The 16,265-nt window shown below is 35.3% G+C and overlaps 1 protein-coding gene across 3 annotated transcripts in view; it reads right to left on the bottom strand.

Annotated features, from left to right (window-relative positions):
• LOC108968923 (small conductance calcium-activated potassium channel protein) overlaps positions 1 to 15,293 on the bottom strand; it is a 155,665-nt gene extending 140,372 nt beyond the window's left edge. For all 3 annotated transcript variants that reach the window (XM_018933280.1, XM_018933282.1, XM_018933281.1), the window contains exons 1-3: positions 15,206 to 15,293; positions 14,660 to 15,148; positions 14,456 to 14,578 (exon numbers count right to left, since the gene is read on the bottom strand). The gene's annotated coding sequence lies outside the window, so the exon portion shown is untranslated. The remainder of the gene's footprint in view (positions 1 to 14,455; positions 14,579 to 14,659; positions 15,149 to 15,205) is intronic.
• Between the last annotated feature and the right edge of the window lie 972 nt (positions 15,294 to 16,265).

Genomic DNA, 16,265 nt, shown 5'->3' with positions numbered 1-16,265 from the left:
TACATATATAATTATATATACAAATGCTTATGCTAATATTTACAATATGAATGCTTACGGTTAGAAATAGTTATGTGCAGAAATTTACTTAATTTTAAGTTGTTCAATACAAATAAAATATATACAAAGCTGCGATATTAGGTGGATTTTAGATAAGGTGCTTTAATTGGGCTCTGGAGATGTTGTAGATATTTTTTATGTTGGCAGTTGTTGGTTCTTGGAGAAGTTTCGAAAGAGAGATGTCGTATGTCGTATGTTACAAAGCATAGGGCAGAGGTTTAATATGTGTTCTACGGAATTTGCTGAACTGTTGCATAGCCGGCAGCTAGACATTATGTTTCGATCCAGAATATGTTAGTGAGTTAAGATACAGTGTCCTAAACGCAGTCGTGTGAAAATTTTTATGAATGTCGTGAGGATAAGAACTTAATTATATTTAACCTTTCAAAAAGTTGTTTTCTTATATATAACCAATGTTTTTTGAAGTGAAACTTAGAGTCGAAAATAAGTCCTAAAATTTTAATATCATTTACAGTAGGCATACTTATGTTCCTAAAAGTGATATTAATGTTATTACAGTTTCTTTTGCGACAGATGTGTAAGATGTTACATTTATCTAATGATAATTTAGCGCCAGATGTGAGAGACCAATTAGATATATTATTAAGTATTTCCATAAAAGTTAGTTTGACGTTATTCAAATCAAGATTTTTTGAAAATATCAGAATATCTTCTGCATACATACAGTGGTCGACTTGGTAATTTGATAGTATCTGGCTGATTTCATTAAATACAATTATAAATATGACTACAGATAGAGGAGAACCTTGAGGAATCCCATTTTCTAGGGGAGAGCAGTGAGAAAAACTATTGTGAACTTTAACCCGAAATTTACGATTAGTAAGACAATTTTTGAGGAGATTGTATATTTTCGAACCTAATTTCCAATTTGCTATTTGTTTTAGAGCTTGGTGAAGACCGATACTATCATAAGCTTTTTCAAAGTCTGAGCTTAAGCAAATAACGTGTCCCTTGCTGGAAATAACTTTGGAGCAATGGTGCTCGAAATGTAAAAGGGCGTTTATTATACCTTGATTTTTTCGGAAAGCCACTTGCTTGTGAGTGATTAGTCTATTTTTCTCTGCGTACCACATCAATCGTTTGAAGATTATTTTCTCCAAGACCTTTCCTAAATAAGAAAGCAGCGAAATTGGTTTATAGCTCGTCATTTCTGATGGAGATTTCCCAGGTTTAGGTATTGGAATGATTTCAACTATTTTCCAATTTTGAGGGTATATACTGTCTGAAAGTATTTTATTGTAAAAATTAACGTCTTGTGGGATATTTTTTAACATGTCATAGGAAATCCTGTCTAAACCAGGAGTTTTACCCTTAGAGGTGGAAATTGCGTCATCGAATTCGGCAGTGGAAATATTTGATTCTAAATTTAGCGCTGAATTGCTAAGGTTGTCGTTAGGTGGGAGTACATATATGGCTTAAAGATTTTTATTTTTCAGTGACAAACTGTTTAGTAAAAGTAGAGTCACAAGAATAAGAGCTCCAGTATGAGGCGAACGCGTTCGCTATGATATTTCGGTCGTTTGTTAATTCAGATTGGGTGTGCAAATAATTAATTGTACTAAGTTTTTTACCGCCAGACAAGCGTCTTATATCTCGCCAAACCTGTTGAAATATCCGTGGATGTTCCACTGCAAAATTGAAATCATTGAAAAGATAACTAAGGAAATTGTAGGAGTATTATGTGTGTGTAAATATGTTTATTAATGTGGGTCTTGCTTATTAGTTGATAATGATTATTTGTTGTATGCATGGGAAGAAGGAGTAGAGAAAGGAGAATTGAGTGAAGGAACTGGGTTCGGATTTATTGTTTTTTCGATGCTGATGTATTGTTGGTCGCCGTTGTTGTAGGTAAAGCCATTTGAGGTATTATTGGTTTCTGTTGGATTGTTGTTTTGGGAAAGAATTTCGTTGTTTTTTTCTGCAGGTATTCGTATAGTCCGTTATCACTGTTTGAGATTTATGGAAAAGAGATGATGTTTGATGTTGGATTTTGTTGTTGATCAATAGTAAGGTCTGAATTGGTTTTTTGGCTTGCGCTTTGTGTTGTTTTGGTTGTTATTAGTAATTAGGTTATTAATAACAGATGCGAAAGAAGGACCACCAACAATTGATGGAGTTTGGTTTTTATATATATTCTGTTAATAATTTTAATATTTCTTTAGATTGCAAAATTTGGGACATGATCTGTCAAAAGATTGATGATTTCCCGCGCAATTTGTACACATTGTACGAGTGCATATGTACATTTTTGGGTTTTTGCAGCGTTTCGCAGTATAATTTAGTTTACCGCAGTTTTTGCATTGCATTGTTTTAGTGTTTTCATGAGTTTTTCATGGTATTTTGCATCAACTTCACAGATACCGTGTAAAAATTTAGTACGAATGAATTTTTCGGCGGTTGATATATGGAACACAATTCTTATTGCAAACTTTTAATAGTAAGTATCAATCAATCTGTGTGATATATTAAGGAAATCCGGAGAGAATCCGTATTGACTAAAACAGCTCAATAATTCCCTCAGTCATCAGTCATATCTAAGAGAAATACTGTTTAACTTCCAATTGACTTTGTTTGGAAATTATCGGTCAATATGTGAGTTATCTTAATGAAATTGAAAGAGTGTGGTTTTCTAATAAAAATGTTCCATAAGCTCTCAAAGAATTAAGATCCTTCCTAAGTATATCAGGTTACTACCAACGATTGGTCATGTCTCCAAACGGAGCTCGAAGCAAATAGAAATACAAGCAATTAAAAAAATAAAAAAGACTTTAGTATCCAAAGATACAGTTTTACCGCATCCAAATTTCGATAAAGATTTTGAACTCACGACCGACGCCAGACTTCGCATTAGATGTCGTCCTATCGCAAGAGGGTAGAATAATCACTTTCATATCGAAAACTTTAAGCAAAGCCGAAGAGTATTATGCTACTAATACTTCACTTAAAAATTATCTCTACTGTTCAAAAAAAAAAAAAAGAAATTATCACCGATCATCAACTTATACCTATTCCCTAAGCCATAAGAATAACAATAGTAAAATGAGGCCATGGAAAGCCATTTTAGAAGAATATAACTTCGAAAACAAATGTAGTTACAGACGCCCTTACAAGAATACCAATACAAATAGATTCACCCCATACAACCAAAAATTACAGAATCTCCATTACCAACATATGCAGCACACACAGTCCATATCAATATATTTTTAACAGAAGGAAAATAGTTATGACAGGTTTAGATAAATTTAAAAAATACGCAGTAACAAAAAGCCTAAATAGCAGAGCAATAAAAGAGGTCAGAAAACCCTTAAGGGATATTTTATTTTTGTACCTAAATTAATAGTTTCGACAATGAGCCCTATTTAAACTCAGCCTTTTTAAAATTTGTAATGAAAGACGAGTTAGGAATAGAAGTTTACACTAGTCTTCCATACAAAAGCCAAGCTAAGGGACAAGTGGAAGAAGTTAATGGAAATAATGCACTGCATTAAAGAAAACAGTGGACACAGGAATTTTGAAGAACTTTTAGAAAGAGCAGTATCTGAGTATAATCATTGAGTTTATTGCAGAACACTTAAAAGACCGGTAGCTATGACCGTATTAACCGAAAAAGGGCAAATAATTCACAAAGCTAGTATACGTAACTAAATATGTACTGACATTATTTTTCAGAATATTACTACCGCTATGCCTGGCGGAAGTACAGATCCCCGATTCCTCAAACAATAGAAAAGGGAACGGCTAGACTACAAACAGGAACATTTAGGATAATACACGAAATTGACATAGAAAAATATACGCAGACACTCGACCATATAGAAACGACTATTAGAAACGAAATTATCCGCAAAAACCCTAACTACCCCTTCATATTCCTAATAACACAGATAAGAGCCCAACTGAACAATCTAAAAGTAGAGAAAAAAATTAAAATATCAATAAATTTCCTGGGTAGCGCAAAGAAATGGATTGCAGGAGGTCCAGACCATGAAGACGAAATGAAGAAATAAATATTGCAAAGGACGTTATAAACAATGACAATATCCCATACGAAAATCTGGACGAAGCACTCGAATTTTCCTAAATAAAAATTGCAACCCATGGCAAAATTTTAATTTATATTGTGAGCCTCCCAACCGTAGATAACCAAATTTGTAAAACTTTAGATATTAGAGTAGTAATGTGTAATAAAATAAATTTTAATATAATTCTAAATTGCGAAAAGAGAATTTATAGAGTAAAAATATAATTTTCTGCAAATATGTTTAAATAATAATGTAGTAGTTTTAAGTAATGATTCTTGTATAAATAATCTTTTAAAAAGTCGTTTGCCGAACTACACGGAGGTCAAAAACCAGCATATCTCAACTATAGGGGAAATCGGACCTCGAATACTACTATTAAACAAATACAATGGAGAAATTTCAATAAACAACGAATCTACTTTCTTAAACGGGACATTTATCATATTGTATAGCAACGTAGCCATTGTTATCGACGTGAAACAATTAGTCAGTAAACCATTACCAGGCATCCTACAACCGTCATCCGCTCAACCTAGAAGAATTTCTCTTTTTTTAACTCAATAAATTTAAATACTCCTAAAGATTCAAACAAAACGTTTGAATTTCAAGAGGGACTAGTTAGCACCCCACATATTTAAAAGGTATCATATGATGCATTAATATCATATTTATAATACAAAGCAATAGAATACGACACCAACTAAATCGCTGAGGGTGCGACACATGTAGGGGCAACCTGCAGCGCTGCGTCAGCAAACTCCATAGCCGTTGCAGCGGCAAACGTAGGTTTAGAATTAAGTTTAATTAATTGTAAAATTTAGTTCTTTAGAAGAAGTCAATAAAGGAGCATAGCTCCCAAAAAATATTTTTTTATTAAAATAGATCCCTATATACTTGACACTTCAGCTCATTTCTTCTAATCCGCTATCACCTTTTATTTTCCGGAGATTATGCGCGTATGATGCACCATCCTTGTTAATAAGTATGATAGCATCTGGTCTCGATTTTCTTTTCGATCGGTCTTCGTCGACCCAAGCTTCGCATATGCTGGGTCTAACCATTGTATCGCCTTCAATTAATTTCGCTGCCTCTGTGTAAGTGAGCTGTAGTGCTTTATTTGTATTTCGGCTTTTTGGTGGAGGTGGGACGCTTTCCCTACTACAATCCTTTTGGACGGGGTTTCGCCTTTCTCAGAAAAGGAATGTAGCGCTACTAAGTTGCTAACTAGGTCGCGCATTGCTTGATTTATAATTATGTCTTGGCAAGCCATCATATTCTCAAGTTCTCTAATTTTCCTACCCAACTGGTTAAAGATTTTGGTAGTTTCACCAATTGGTATTTCCTCAAAGAGTTTGCCACCTCTAATTATATTGTTGGAATTTTCGCAATTTTTTGTTGATCCAGCAATAGCTGTCTCACTTTTTCCATTATGAGGCATCTTCATATTTTAAAGTCCCTTCTAAATGGATTATCTGGGGTGCATCTACTACTGTACTCAGAAGCCACATCTCAATGAGAAAAATTATTGGAAGCTCCTGACAATAAGGGTGTTCAGTCACTGTCGTTAAAACCTGTCTTATATTTTCGGTGGTTGGCAATGCCAAAACCAAAGGAAATACGAAAAGGAGAAATAAAAGGGAAACATCTAAATGGTACAAACAAAACGGCAACGCAAAAAAACGCACGCGCTTCCTTGAATTGCTATTTCAGAGGAGAAAAATAATCAATTTCACCAAAAAAAAAGCAGGTGAGTGCAAATGAATTAAAAAAAAAATATACCTAACATTTCTTTTGTATTTAGTGTACGTTTGAAATGTCGTAGCTTTCGAAAAGGAAAGCCGCACTACGGCTTTTGATGCAAGACTCTGAAATTTTCGATAAAAAGCAAACTTAGTTCTTACTCTCGTGTTCACTTTACTTTCGGCGTAGAATAGAAATAAGTATCCATTAATATTTGGTATTTATTTAAAATAAATTTTTAATTGTTTTGTTTTTGGAATACATACATACATATATGTATAAAATATGTACATGAGAACGATTAATATGCGTCATGGTTCAGGAGTACAGAATACATATGTCGCTTGTGCTGTCCATTCATCGGTACTCGTATTAGTAGGAACTTGTTCAACAAAAAAAAAGAGAAGAGCTGCTTTTTTAAAGGAGCGTATAATAACTACGGCTACATCCGCATATTAGTATGAAATTGGAATATAAGTAATACACGATTTAAATAATAAAAAAAACTAAGTGACTCCACTTGTATATGCCACAAACGAAGTTTAGTTAATGTTGGTACAGAAACATTCCCTTGATCTTCTTATACTATTCTTCTTCTTCTTGATTGGCGTAGACACCGCTTACGCGATTATAGCCGAGTTAACAACAGCGCGCCAGTCGTTTCTTCTTTTCGCTACGTGGCGCCAATTAGATATTCCAAGTGAAGSCAGGTCCTTCTCCACTTGRTCCTTCCAACGGAGTGGAGGTCTTCCTCTTCCTCTGCTTCCCCCRRCGGGTACTGCGTCGAATACTTTCAGAGCTGGAGTGTTTTCGTCCATCCGGACAACATGACTATGTCAATGTCGTCGTATATCTCGTACAGCTCATCGTTCCATCGAATGCGATATTCGCCGTGGCCAACGCGCAAAGGACCATAAATCTTTCGCAGAACTTTTCTCTCGAAAACTCGCAACTCTCCAAGTCATATAGCAGGACGGGTATTAAGAGTGACTTATAGAGTTTGGTTTTTGTTTGTCGAGAGAGGACTTTGCTTCTCAATTKCCTACTCAGTCCGAAGTAGCACCTGTTGGCAAGAGTTATCCTGCGTTGGATTTCTAGGCTGACATTGTTGGTGGTGTTTACGCTGGTTCCAAGATAGACGAAATTATCTACAACTTCAAAGCTATGACTGTCAACAGTGACGTGAGAGCCAAGAGCGAGTGCGACGACTGTTTGTTTGATGACAGGAGATATTTCGTTTTCCCCCATACCAAATTCAGACAACGCGGTATAAAGGCAGCTCTTTTCGTGCTGTCGAAAGCAGCTTTGAAATCGACGAAGAGCTGGTGAGTGTCGATTCTCCCTTCACGGGTCTTTTCCAAGATTTGGCGCATGGTGAATATCTGGTCGGTTGTTCATTTTCTAGGTCTGAAGCCACACTGATAAGGTCCAATCAGTTTGTTGACGGTGGGCTTTAATCTTTCACACAATACGCTCGATAGAACCTTATATGCAATGTGGTAGTTGGCGCAGATTAAGGGGTCTCCTTTTTTGTGGATTGGGCATAGCACACTTAAATTCCAATCCGACCATATTTTACAAAGAAGCTGATGCATACTCCTTATCAGTTCTTCGCCGCAGTGTTTGAATAGCTCGGCTCAGGCGGGTAATTGCTATTCGAACTTCTTCCTGGAACGTCTGCTCCATCGTCATCGATTGGGAAATCGGGTTCGCCTTCTCCTCGCGTTGTGCGTTCACTGTCATTCAGCAGGCTGGAGAAGTGTTCCCTCCATAATTTAAGTATGCTGTGGGCATCGGTGACTAGATCACCTTTGGGGGTTCTACAAGAGTATGCTCCGGTCTTGAAACTTTCTGTAAGCCGCCGCATTTTTTCGTAGAATTTTCGAGCATTACCCCTGTCGGCCAGCTTATCAAGCTCTTCGTACTCACCCATTTCGGCTTCTTTCTTTTTCTGTCTGCAAATGCGTCTCGCTTCCCTCTTCAACTCTCGATATCTATCCCATCATGCACGTGTTGTGGTCGATCGTAACGTTGCATTCCTCGTCGTACCAGCTGTTCTTTTGCACTTTCCGAAAAGCAATGGTTTCGGTTGCAGCTGTACGTATGGAGCTCGAAATGGCGTCCCACAGTTCCCTTATACCGAGTTATTGACGAGTGCTCTCAGAGAGCAGGAGTGCAAGCCGAGTAGAAAATCGTTCAGCTGTCTGTTGTGATTCTCGACGTCGAACCTTCCTTGTGTTTGATAGCGCGAGTTTTTTGCTGGACAGAGGCGGGTGAGAATCTTGGCTGCATCAAGATAGTGGTCCGAGTCTATGTTAGGACCTCGGAGAGCACGCACGTCTAAAACACTGGAGACGTGCCTTCCATCTATCACAACGTGATCGATCTGGTTGGTGGTTTTTCGATCCGGAGACATCCAGGTAGCTTGATGTATCTTCTTATGCTGGAATCTAGTACTACAGACAACCATATTTCGGGCCCCGGCGAAGTCGATCAGCTCCAACCCATTTGCGGATGTTTCTTCGTGGAGGCCGAATTTACCGACCGTTGGGAAAAAGATACCTTCTTTGCCCACCCTGGCGTTAAAGTCGTCAAGCACGATTTTGACATCGTGGCGGGGGCAGCTCTCATAAGCGCGTTCCAAGCACTCATAAAAAGCATCTTTGGTCACATCGTATTATTACAGTTCGAAAATGAACGATGAGCCATATACCATCTTTATCGATAAGTTTGTGAATTGTATGTTTACAATTAAGTGAGCACATTTTTTTATAACTACACAAAAAAAAACCAATAATTGCTGAAACTTGTCGATGAATTGCCCCTGTTCTCATATACAGTGCGTTCCAAAATAAATAGGACTCTTTGAATCTAGCGATCCCTGCTGGCGCCATCTACATATTTGTCGACTGGTGCGTTAGAATCTGCTATCTTTATGGATTGTACAGTCCAGTCCACATTTCATCGATTGGAAGTGAAGTTATTGCGTTTTAAGTGTAGAACAAAGAGCCAACATTAATATTTTGTTTTAAAAATTTTAAAACTTTTACCGAAACGTTTCAATTGATGAAACAAGTTTATGGCCATGATGTCCTATCCCTATTTTCAACATTTTCACAGTGATCATGAGGGCATAAATGACTATCAATATGTGTGCCAATAAAAATCCGTGGTCACCAAAAATTCCATCGAAAATGTGCGTGAATTCATAAAAAATCAGCCGAATCCATCATTGAAATTCATGGAAATGGAATTGAACATCTCCAAAACATCAATTTATCGCATTTCGACCGAATATTTGCATCCTGACAAAAGGTGTGTGTACGGTTTGTTCCACACAAATTGACTGACAACTAAAAATTGCTCTCATCGACCGACACATTGTGACCGATTATTTGACCAAAAATCACATTGTAACCATTAACCACTCCCTGTATTCACCAGACGTGGCACTGTACGACTTCTTCCATTTTGGAAAAATGCATTTGCCATGAAAGGAAAGCGTTATGCGGACATTCAAAAGGTTTACCGGTATACTGGCGGCCATACCGGCCAACGAATATATAACTCATATAACTCATATGCTGTACAAAATCACCCGGAAGTTCGAAAATCATTATATATGTACATATATCTATTTAGGTATATGGGGGCTCAGAGAAGAGTTTACCCTATTCAACAAATCTTTCATACGAGTACACATAGATACTATCATCAGGAAACAGTTTTGGTCGTAAGGTGTAATACTCTGAAAGCATTATTCGTACAAAGTTTTATATTTATTGCTTCTTGATTTGTGCACAGAAAAGTGAAAGAATCTAATGGAATTTAAAACTGTGCTATGTATATGAGGAATAGGCAACACAGAATTTGAGAAGAATCTAACATGCCAAATTTAGTTCTAATCTATGCCATTATACCTAAAAATGCCGGTATCACGCCCATCGTCCAATTTTTACCCCGGCACACTATCTCGGGTGCTAAATTATTTTTCCACAGACCTACCTTTATAGTAGGCTCGTAATGCGCCTCCTTATATTCTAGTCCATCGGCCTCTCCAGAGTTTTAAATAACAAGGAGGAGAGATTGATGGACCTGAAATCTTCGGTCGTAATCATTCGAGATGAACATACCTCTGACTCGCCTCCAGGCCCAATAATGTATGTATACCAGTCTTATGCAGTTCTCATAGATAGGTACTAACCAGTAGCACGAACCCGAAGACCTGAAAAGTTTGAAGGAATTGACCGCCCATATCAAATGCCGTTTATTAAGCAGATCTCCAAAGGTTGCGCAAGCCTATTGCAGCACTCCTAGAGGTACCTTTACAGGGGACGTATTGCTCGGGAAGGGAGCTTCAAGGAGCACCCGAAGTGTATCTTCACTGATTAAGGCTCACTCCCCATTTGCGTCCTTAAGGTAACCCACAGGATGGGCTCTTTGCGATGATACGCCTGAACCAAAAGGTACACGACCATCCTCCATTTTCTCCGAGAAGCTTTTCCATGAAGTCCTCTTTGCTTTTCTTATCTCGGACTTATATATAGTTCAAGTCCCGTTTATCATCTGCAAGGTGGTTTGCCTCCGCACTTCGGTGTTCTCAGACGACATGAGCTCTCCAGTACAATTTTACATGCCGAGCTGAAAACTTCAACCCATTCGTCTTCGTCGGTCGTGAGTCCGCTCTTGCGCTCGTGTAAGAACATGTCGGAAGCTCTTATGGTACACATTCCAGTGTTTATTTCTGAAATTTCTATAAAACTTTCTGACTGAAACTTATGGACCCGTGGTCAGAAAAGAGTGATCGCCAAGAACTCTCCAATCTGAGATCAGAGGTGCGTTCGAGGTAAGGCTGAGGTCAAAAACCTCCTCCCTGCTTCCAGTCACGAATGTATAAGATTTTCCCCAATTTCCCCAATTACAAATGAACAAGCTTTGCCTTACAATCTGTTATTAATATCCGAACTAATGGCTAAGTAAGCAAGCATTTTTAGAAATACACATCGAAATCATACATAATTTTAGAATATTAGAATCTTTTGAATCTTCGTATCAGCGCTCAGTTGGAAAGGATATCGATAATACCCTTAGTTAAAGAGCAGTATCAAAAATCATATTCGTAATGATTAATGTTTTGGAAAATATTTTATGACCTAAATAGATAAAGCTTTAAATGTCAGAAGTGGATTCCAGAAAAAAACTTTATTTGATGCATTTATGGAAGTCATATAGCTCTGGTAAAATCATTTGTGTACGAACATGTTTTCTTTTTAAGAAAAGGGGATTTTAACATTATTTCGATGATTTTATGACTGAACTTTTATAGTATTTGTAAACTTCAATTTTACAATAATTTTACTACCTTTGATTTCAGAATTGAACGGTGCAAAACAATACTATCTTTCGCAGTATAAAACATGTAATCAAGACTCTTGGCTCTGGTTACTCGTACAACTGAATTATTTTGGTCCGAATTGGATGAAATGAATTTGAACAATATGCGGTTCCCATAGGACGAAAACCAAGTTTGGTGAACGTGTGACGTATCTCACGAAATGGCCCAATCAACAATATAACATAAGAAAATCTCAAACTTCTGCATATATTTATTATATATAATACATATGTTAACGTTTCAGTTTATAGAATCACATGCAAATTTGAAATATAATTTCACAAAAGTAGATACAGTGGCTGTTGGAGAAAAATGGAAGTTACCAGCTACCCGTTGGTTACATTGTAATGAATATTACATAAACATTAAATATAAAATATTATTTGAAACCGCTATAGATCGATTTCCAGAACATGGAAATGGAAAATGTGAAAATATTGCCCCAGCATTATTTTTAGTATATGCGTGGATAACTTCCCTCTGCCAATGCATCTGTTATAAGTACAAAAGTAAATTACAATCTATATGTATAGAACATTAAGACATCCAATTTATCACACGTATATTTATATATGTACATAAGAAACATAAGACATAAAATTAACAATTTGATATAAACTGTCCACCAATATGAACCTACCTATGTGCATATGAATGTTCATATATAGAGTATACATATTTCATATACCTTTACAAATACAAATATGTGTATTAATTAAAAAAAAATAATAATTTATTTTCTCAGGTATATATGTAACTATGTATTCCTTCATATAAGAAATAGAAACTTCAGTGGATACATGCGCATAGCTGTTTCCAACCTAAATGAATAATTAGGACATTTCTATCCTCAATAGCTTAAATATTTATAAATTTTGATGATAACTTTGTAAGCAAGGTATTCGTAAAATATTTTCAACCTTCGGCATTTGGACAAAATCGTTAATTTTGTTTTGCGTACTACAAGGCCTATGACATCGTATTGTCAACATGCCAGCTATTAAATGTCACCTGCAGCAGTTCATGATTTGTGATCAAATAGGTAAGCCACAAAGCCAAGAGAAGAACGTCATACATGTATTTACATACACATACAAATAATACAACATTCATGTATGTATTATGACCCTTAGGAGTTGTTTAAACATATGTTCGAAATGTTGATATACAGTTTAGCAAACATACTATATACTTATAAACGGTGAGCAGAAATATTTATAGAAATACGAATATATGGGCATACATACATACATATATATTGGTTAAAATTCTATGAGCATATATACATTACATATGGTATGTAAGTAAAACAGGAGTGCCTTCAGGGGTTGAGAAAGAAAAATTAACTGCAGTCGCTCGGTAGTTAATAAGGGCACATACGTACTCGCATATCCATACATGCATACGATATATGAAGGTATATACTTGCATTTGTATTTTATGCATATGACCAAACTTGTATATACCGTGCAGTAAAACACAAAACGAATCAGAAACTCTATTAGTTTACATCTAAAATTTAACTAGTCTGAAAATTACTTTTGTAATTTAACAAAAACAAATTTATTTTGTATTTCTTTAAATTAATAACCTCCAACCACAGTCGTTTATAACAAGTTGATTTGACTACAGGATACTTCATAAACTGAATTCAAGACAATCATAGACAAGACATAGAATTTGCAGACACATATACGCTGAAGTGCATATGTAGACAACCTTAACAGAATTGCAATAGATCAATAAATCTCCATATACTATACATACATATATATATATTATAGATATATATAAATCTCTAAACCTATCAAAAGAGTTTTTACTTTTCTAGTTTAGAACTAAGGGTGTTTTTTGTCCGGTTAAGAGAGCTGTCCAAATATGGAGACGTGCCAAAAATTAACTAATAAATGCGCTAGACAATTTGTTTTCTGTTAACGTATAGTTCTTAAAAAAATTGTCTCAAGCCGCCAAAATTTAATAAGGATTTAAAAAAGTGACGTATAATTTGTACACAATTATCTTAGAAAATTTTATAAAATCCTGTAATTTTATCAGAGATAATTGAAAAAAATATTACCAAAATATTATCCGTGTCTGGTCATTGGAACGTACTCATGTCCTTATTGAAAATTAGATAAACTAATTTCGATCACAAACTTTGTGACATCAGAAATTAAGGGTAATCAATTAATCTGTAATTGATTTACCCAGCACTCAATACTATGGTAAACAACACATATGTAATAAAAATTTATTTTATTTTATTTTTAAGTTTAAACCATTTTTCCAACTTATTTAGACATTACATTAAGTACGACCGAATTTTCCGTATTTTTTACATATCTGTATATATGTATACAAGTATTCAAATAGTTTTATTGTTCTGAAATTAGAGATTTCCAAAATCAAGAAATAAACGAATATAACAGCAAAAAACATTATCTCATCATAATCCTCATAATGTAAAAAAACACATTTCGCTTATATGGAAAAACGACAGTCTGCTACTAGTTTAACTTATAGGTTATAACCAGCTGATTTAAATGCGGGGTACAAATATAAATCTATCATTGTATTGTAGACAAATTTGATGTGATGTCGGCGAACGATGGTCGTCATTCGTTGCAGGAATATCGTAAATTGTACACGGCGTATGATACATACACATAAATCCCCACTGAGTTTGTGCACATAATTACATATATACTATATTTATAAGTGTACATGCACATCTGCACTTACATAGGAATGTATCCACATGCATCCATGTACACATACATATGTACATGGTGCTTTTATAAATTGTGTACTAAATATAGCAGCAGTCGCAGTACACATACATAAGTACACTACATATAAAGTATATAGTTTATGTATGTACTTTCCTTTTTTGTATGTATGGACACAAAATAATACATACATATTTATTTGCCTATACATACGTATGGAACCGCGTATATGATGCAGTTCATGTACTTTAAGTGACTTTACATACATTCTTGTGCATGTACATATGTATGTAATATCTAGACCAAATATACTTTGTATATATGTACATATCTGTATGCAGAGTGCACTGCACTCGTGTCTCCGCTATTTGAACTTAATCGATCAAAAACGCAGGTTGACTTTACATACAATATAGTAGAACGTGTATATACATACATAGTATATATTAAATTCTTATAATAAACTCTTGTAATTAATAAATTACCTTTATTTTCACAGATCCATGCGCAATATTGCAACTTCAAAATCATAAAAACGGCTTTCGCATAAGCACACCATTATGACATCAATAAATACATATGTGTGTATGTATGTATTTAATATGTATCTAGATAAATTCATATATTTTGAAGTAAAAAATGTGCATATATTTAAAATATTTATCGGAGATATGTATACATTTATGTACCTTATACATATGTATATATAAGGATATGCACCCCTTTCAGCTATTACTATAGGTCAGTGCAATGAAAACATTTAAATTCACTTAACACACACACTGCATTGTTAAAATGTAGTATATGCTTACATTTCTTTTATAAAACAATTCACTACGCAACTAAGTAAATATAAACAGTCATATGTACATCCCTATAACAAAATTTACGTTTGCATCCACACATGCACACTTTTCAACTTTTCTTCTTAATTTATTCATATTTTATTGTAGTGAAATATTATTAGCACGTATTTGTACCGTTATCTTTCACTGATGCTTATATTTTTCATATTAGATATTCCTTAATTAATACATTTTCCTTAATTTTTTCAGTGTATTTAGGAGGCGTGGATACACTAGGGCACTATTATAGGGTATCGGAACGAACGCGGTGCTATTCTCTTATTCTCCACAGCTTATCAATACGATGTTTCCGTTTATGTTGTTTGTGCGATACTGAAAATTCAAAAACTTTATACCGTCGTTGTTGTTTGTTGTGTGAAAGTTCGTTACATTTCTTCTTCGTTCAGCATGCACTCGGCTAAACTTTGGCTTCTGTCGCCACGATTCGATTCGGCGACTGCCGTTGCTTCGCTCACCTTTTCGTGCTTTCAATTGACGGGTAGCTTGCCAACTTTATTCCTGGTGCCGCTAATTATTTATTTTCCGCAGCATACATAGTTATGTGCTTTTTGTTGAAAAAGAATGTCCGAATATTATTTACTCATTTTTAGTAATGTGTCTATTCTGTTCACCTGGCAGTTCTCTCAATCTCTACAGCCTAGACTCTTGTTTAAATTGAAAAAAACTTTATATCGAGTTTATTAGCACATGCATACATAGTTATGTGTACATACTATATACACACATGTAAGTATCCATGTGGGCATGAATAAGTATGAATTTTTGAGTACTTGCTATACTTTCGCATATTACAATTACACATTTCTATAAATTCCTTCCTATGGAATTTCTTCTATGTAAGTATGTTTCAGCGAGTATTTAGGTTAATCAACATTTTTCAAACTACCACCTCTATGTACATATGCTCACAAGGTAAATTACGCTTTTGTGGGGTTATTTCACCTGTGAATTTCAAAAAATCGATTTTTTTTATCGATTGTACCTATATTTTAGAATATTCTCTGAAGTTTCAAAGTTCATCTGGCAAATACAATCGGCGATATGACCGTTTTTGTAAGAATCGCTCAGTATAATCGGCACCTAAAAGATTAGACGAGTTTTCATCGAAACGCTATTTCAGAGTGGGTCAGGACAATTTCTCCACAACGGCTGAACCGATAGACTTGTAAAGTCGAGGTATATCTTATATCGTCATCGAGTGATGTAGAAAACACTGAGCTATGTGAGTATTCTTCAGGGTCGGAGCTTACAAACAGATTCTCTAATCTTTATACTGAGAGTGGGCTTCTGAGCGACACTCAAAAAGACACAGATAATTAGTTAATACGTCACCACATTAAATTAGATTATCCAGCCCAAATAAACCGCATAATGACAAAGAAACCGGCAGGAAGTATTAGGCAGAGAGGGCCTTAACATCCTAGCAAAA

The sequence above is a fragment of the Bactrocera latifrons genome, unplaced genomic scaffold (genome assembly GCF_001853355.1).
Source record: "Bactrocera latifrons isolate USDA-ARS-PBARC rearing strain unplaced genomic scaffold, ASM185335v1 scaffold_233, whole genome shotgun sequence".
Taxonomy (NCBI): Eukaryota; Metazoa; Arthropoda; class Insecta; order Diptera; family Tephritidae; genus Bactrocera; species Bactrocera latifrons.
The sequence above is the reverse complement of the archived record's forward strand: the minus strand, read 5'-3'. Positions and strand labels throughout refer to the sequence as shown.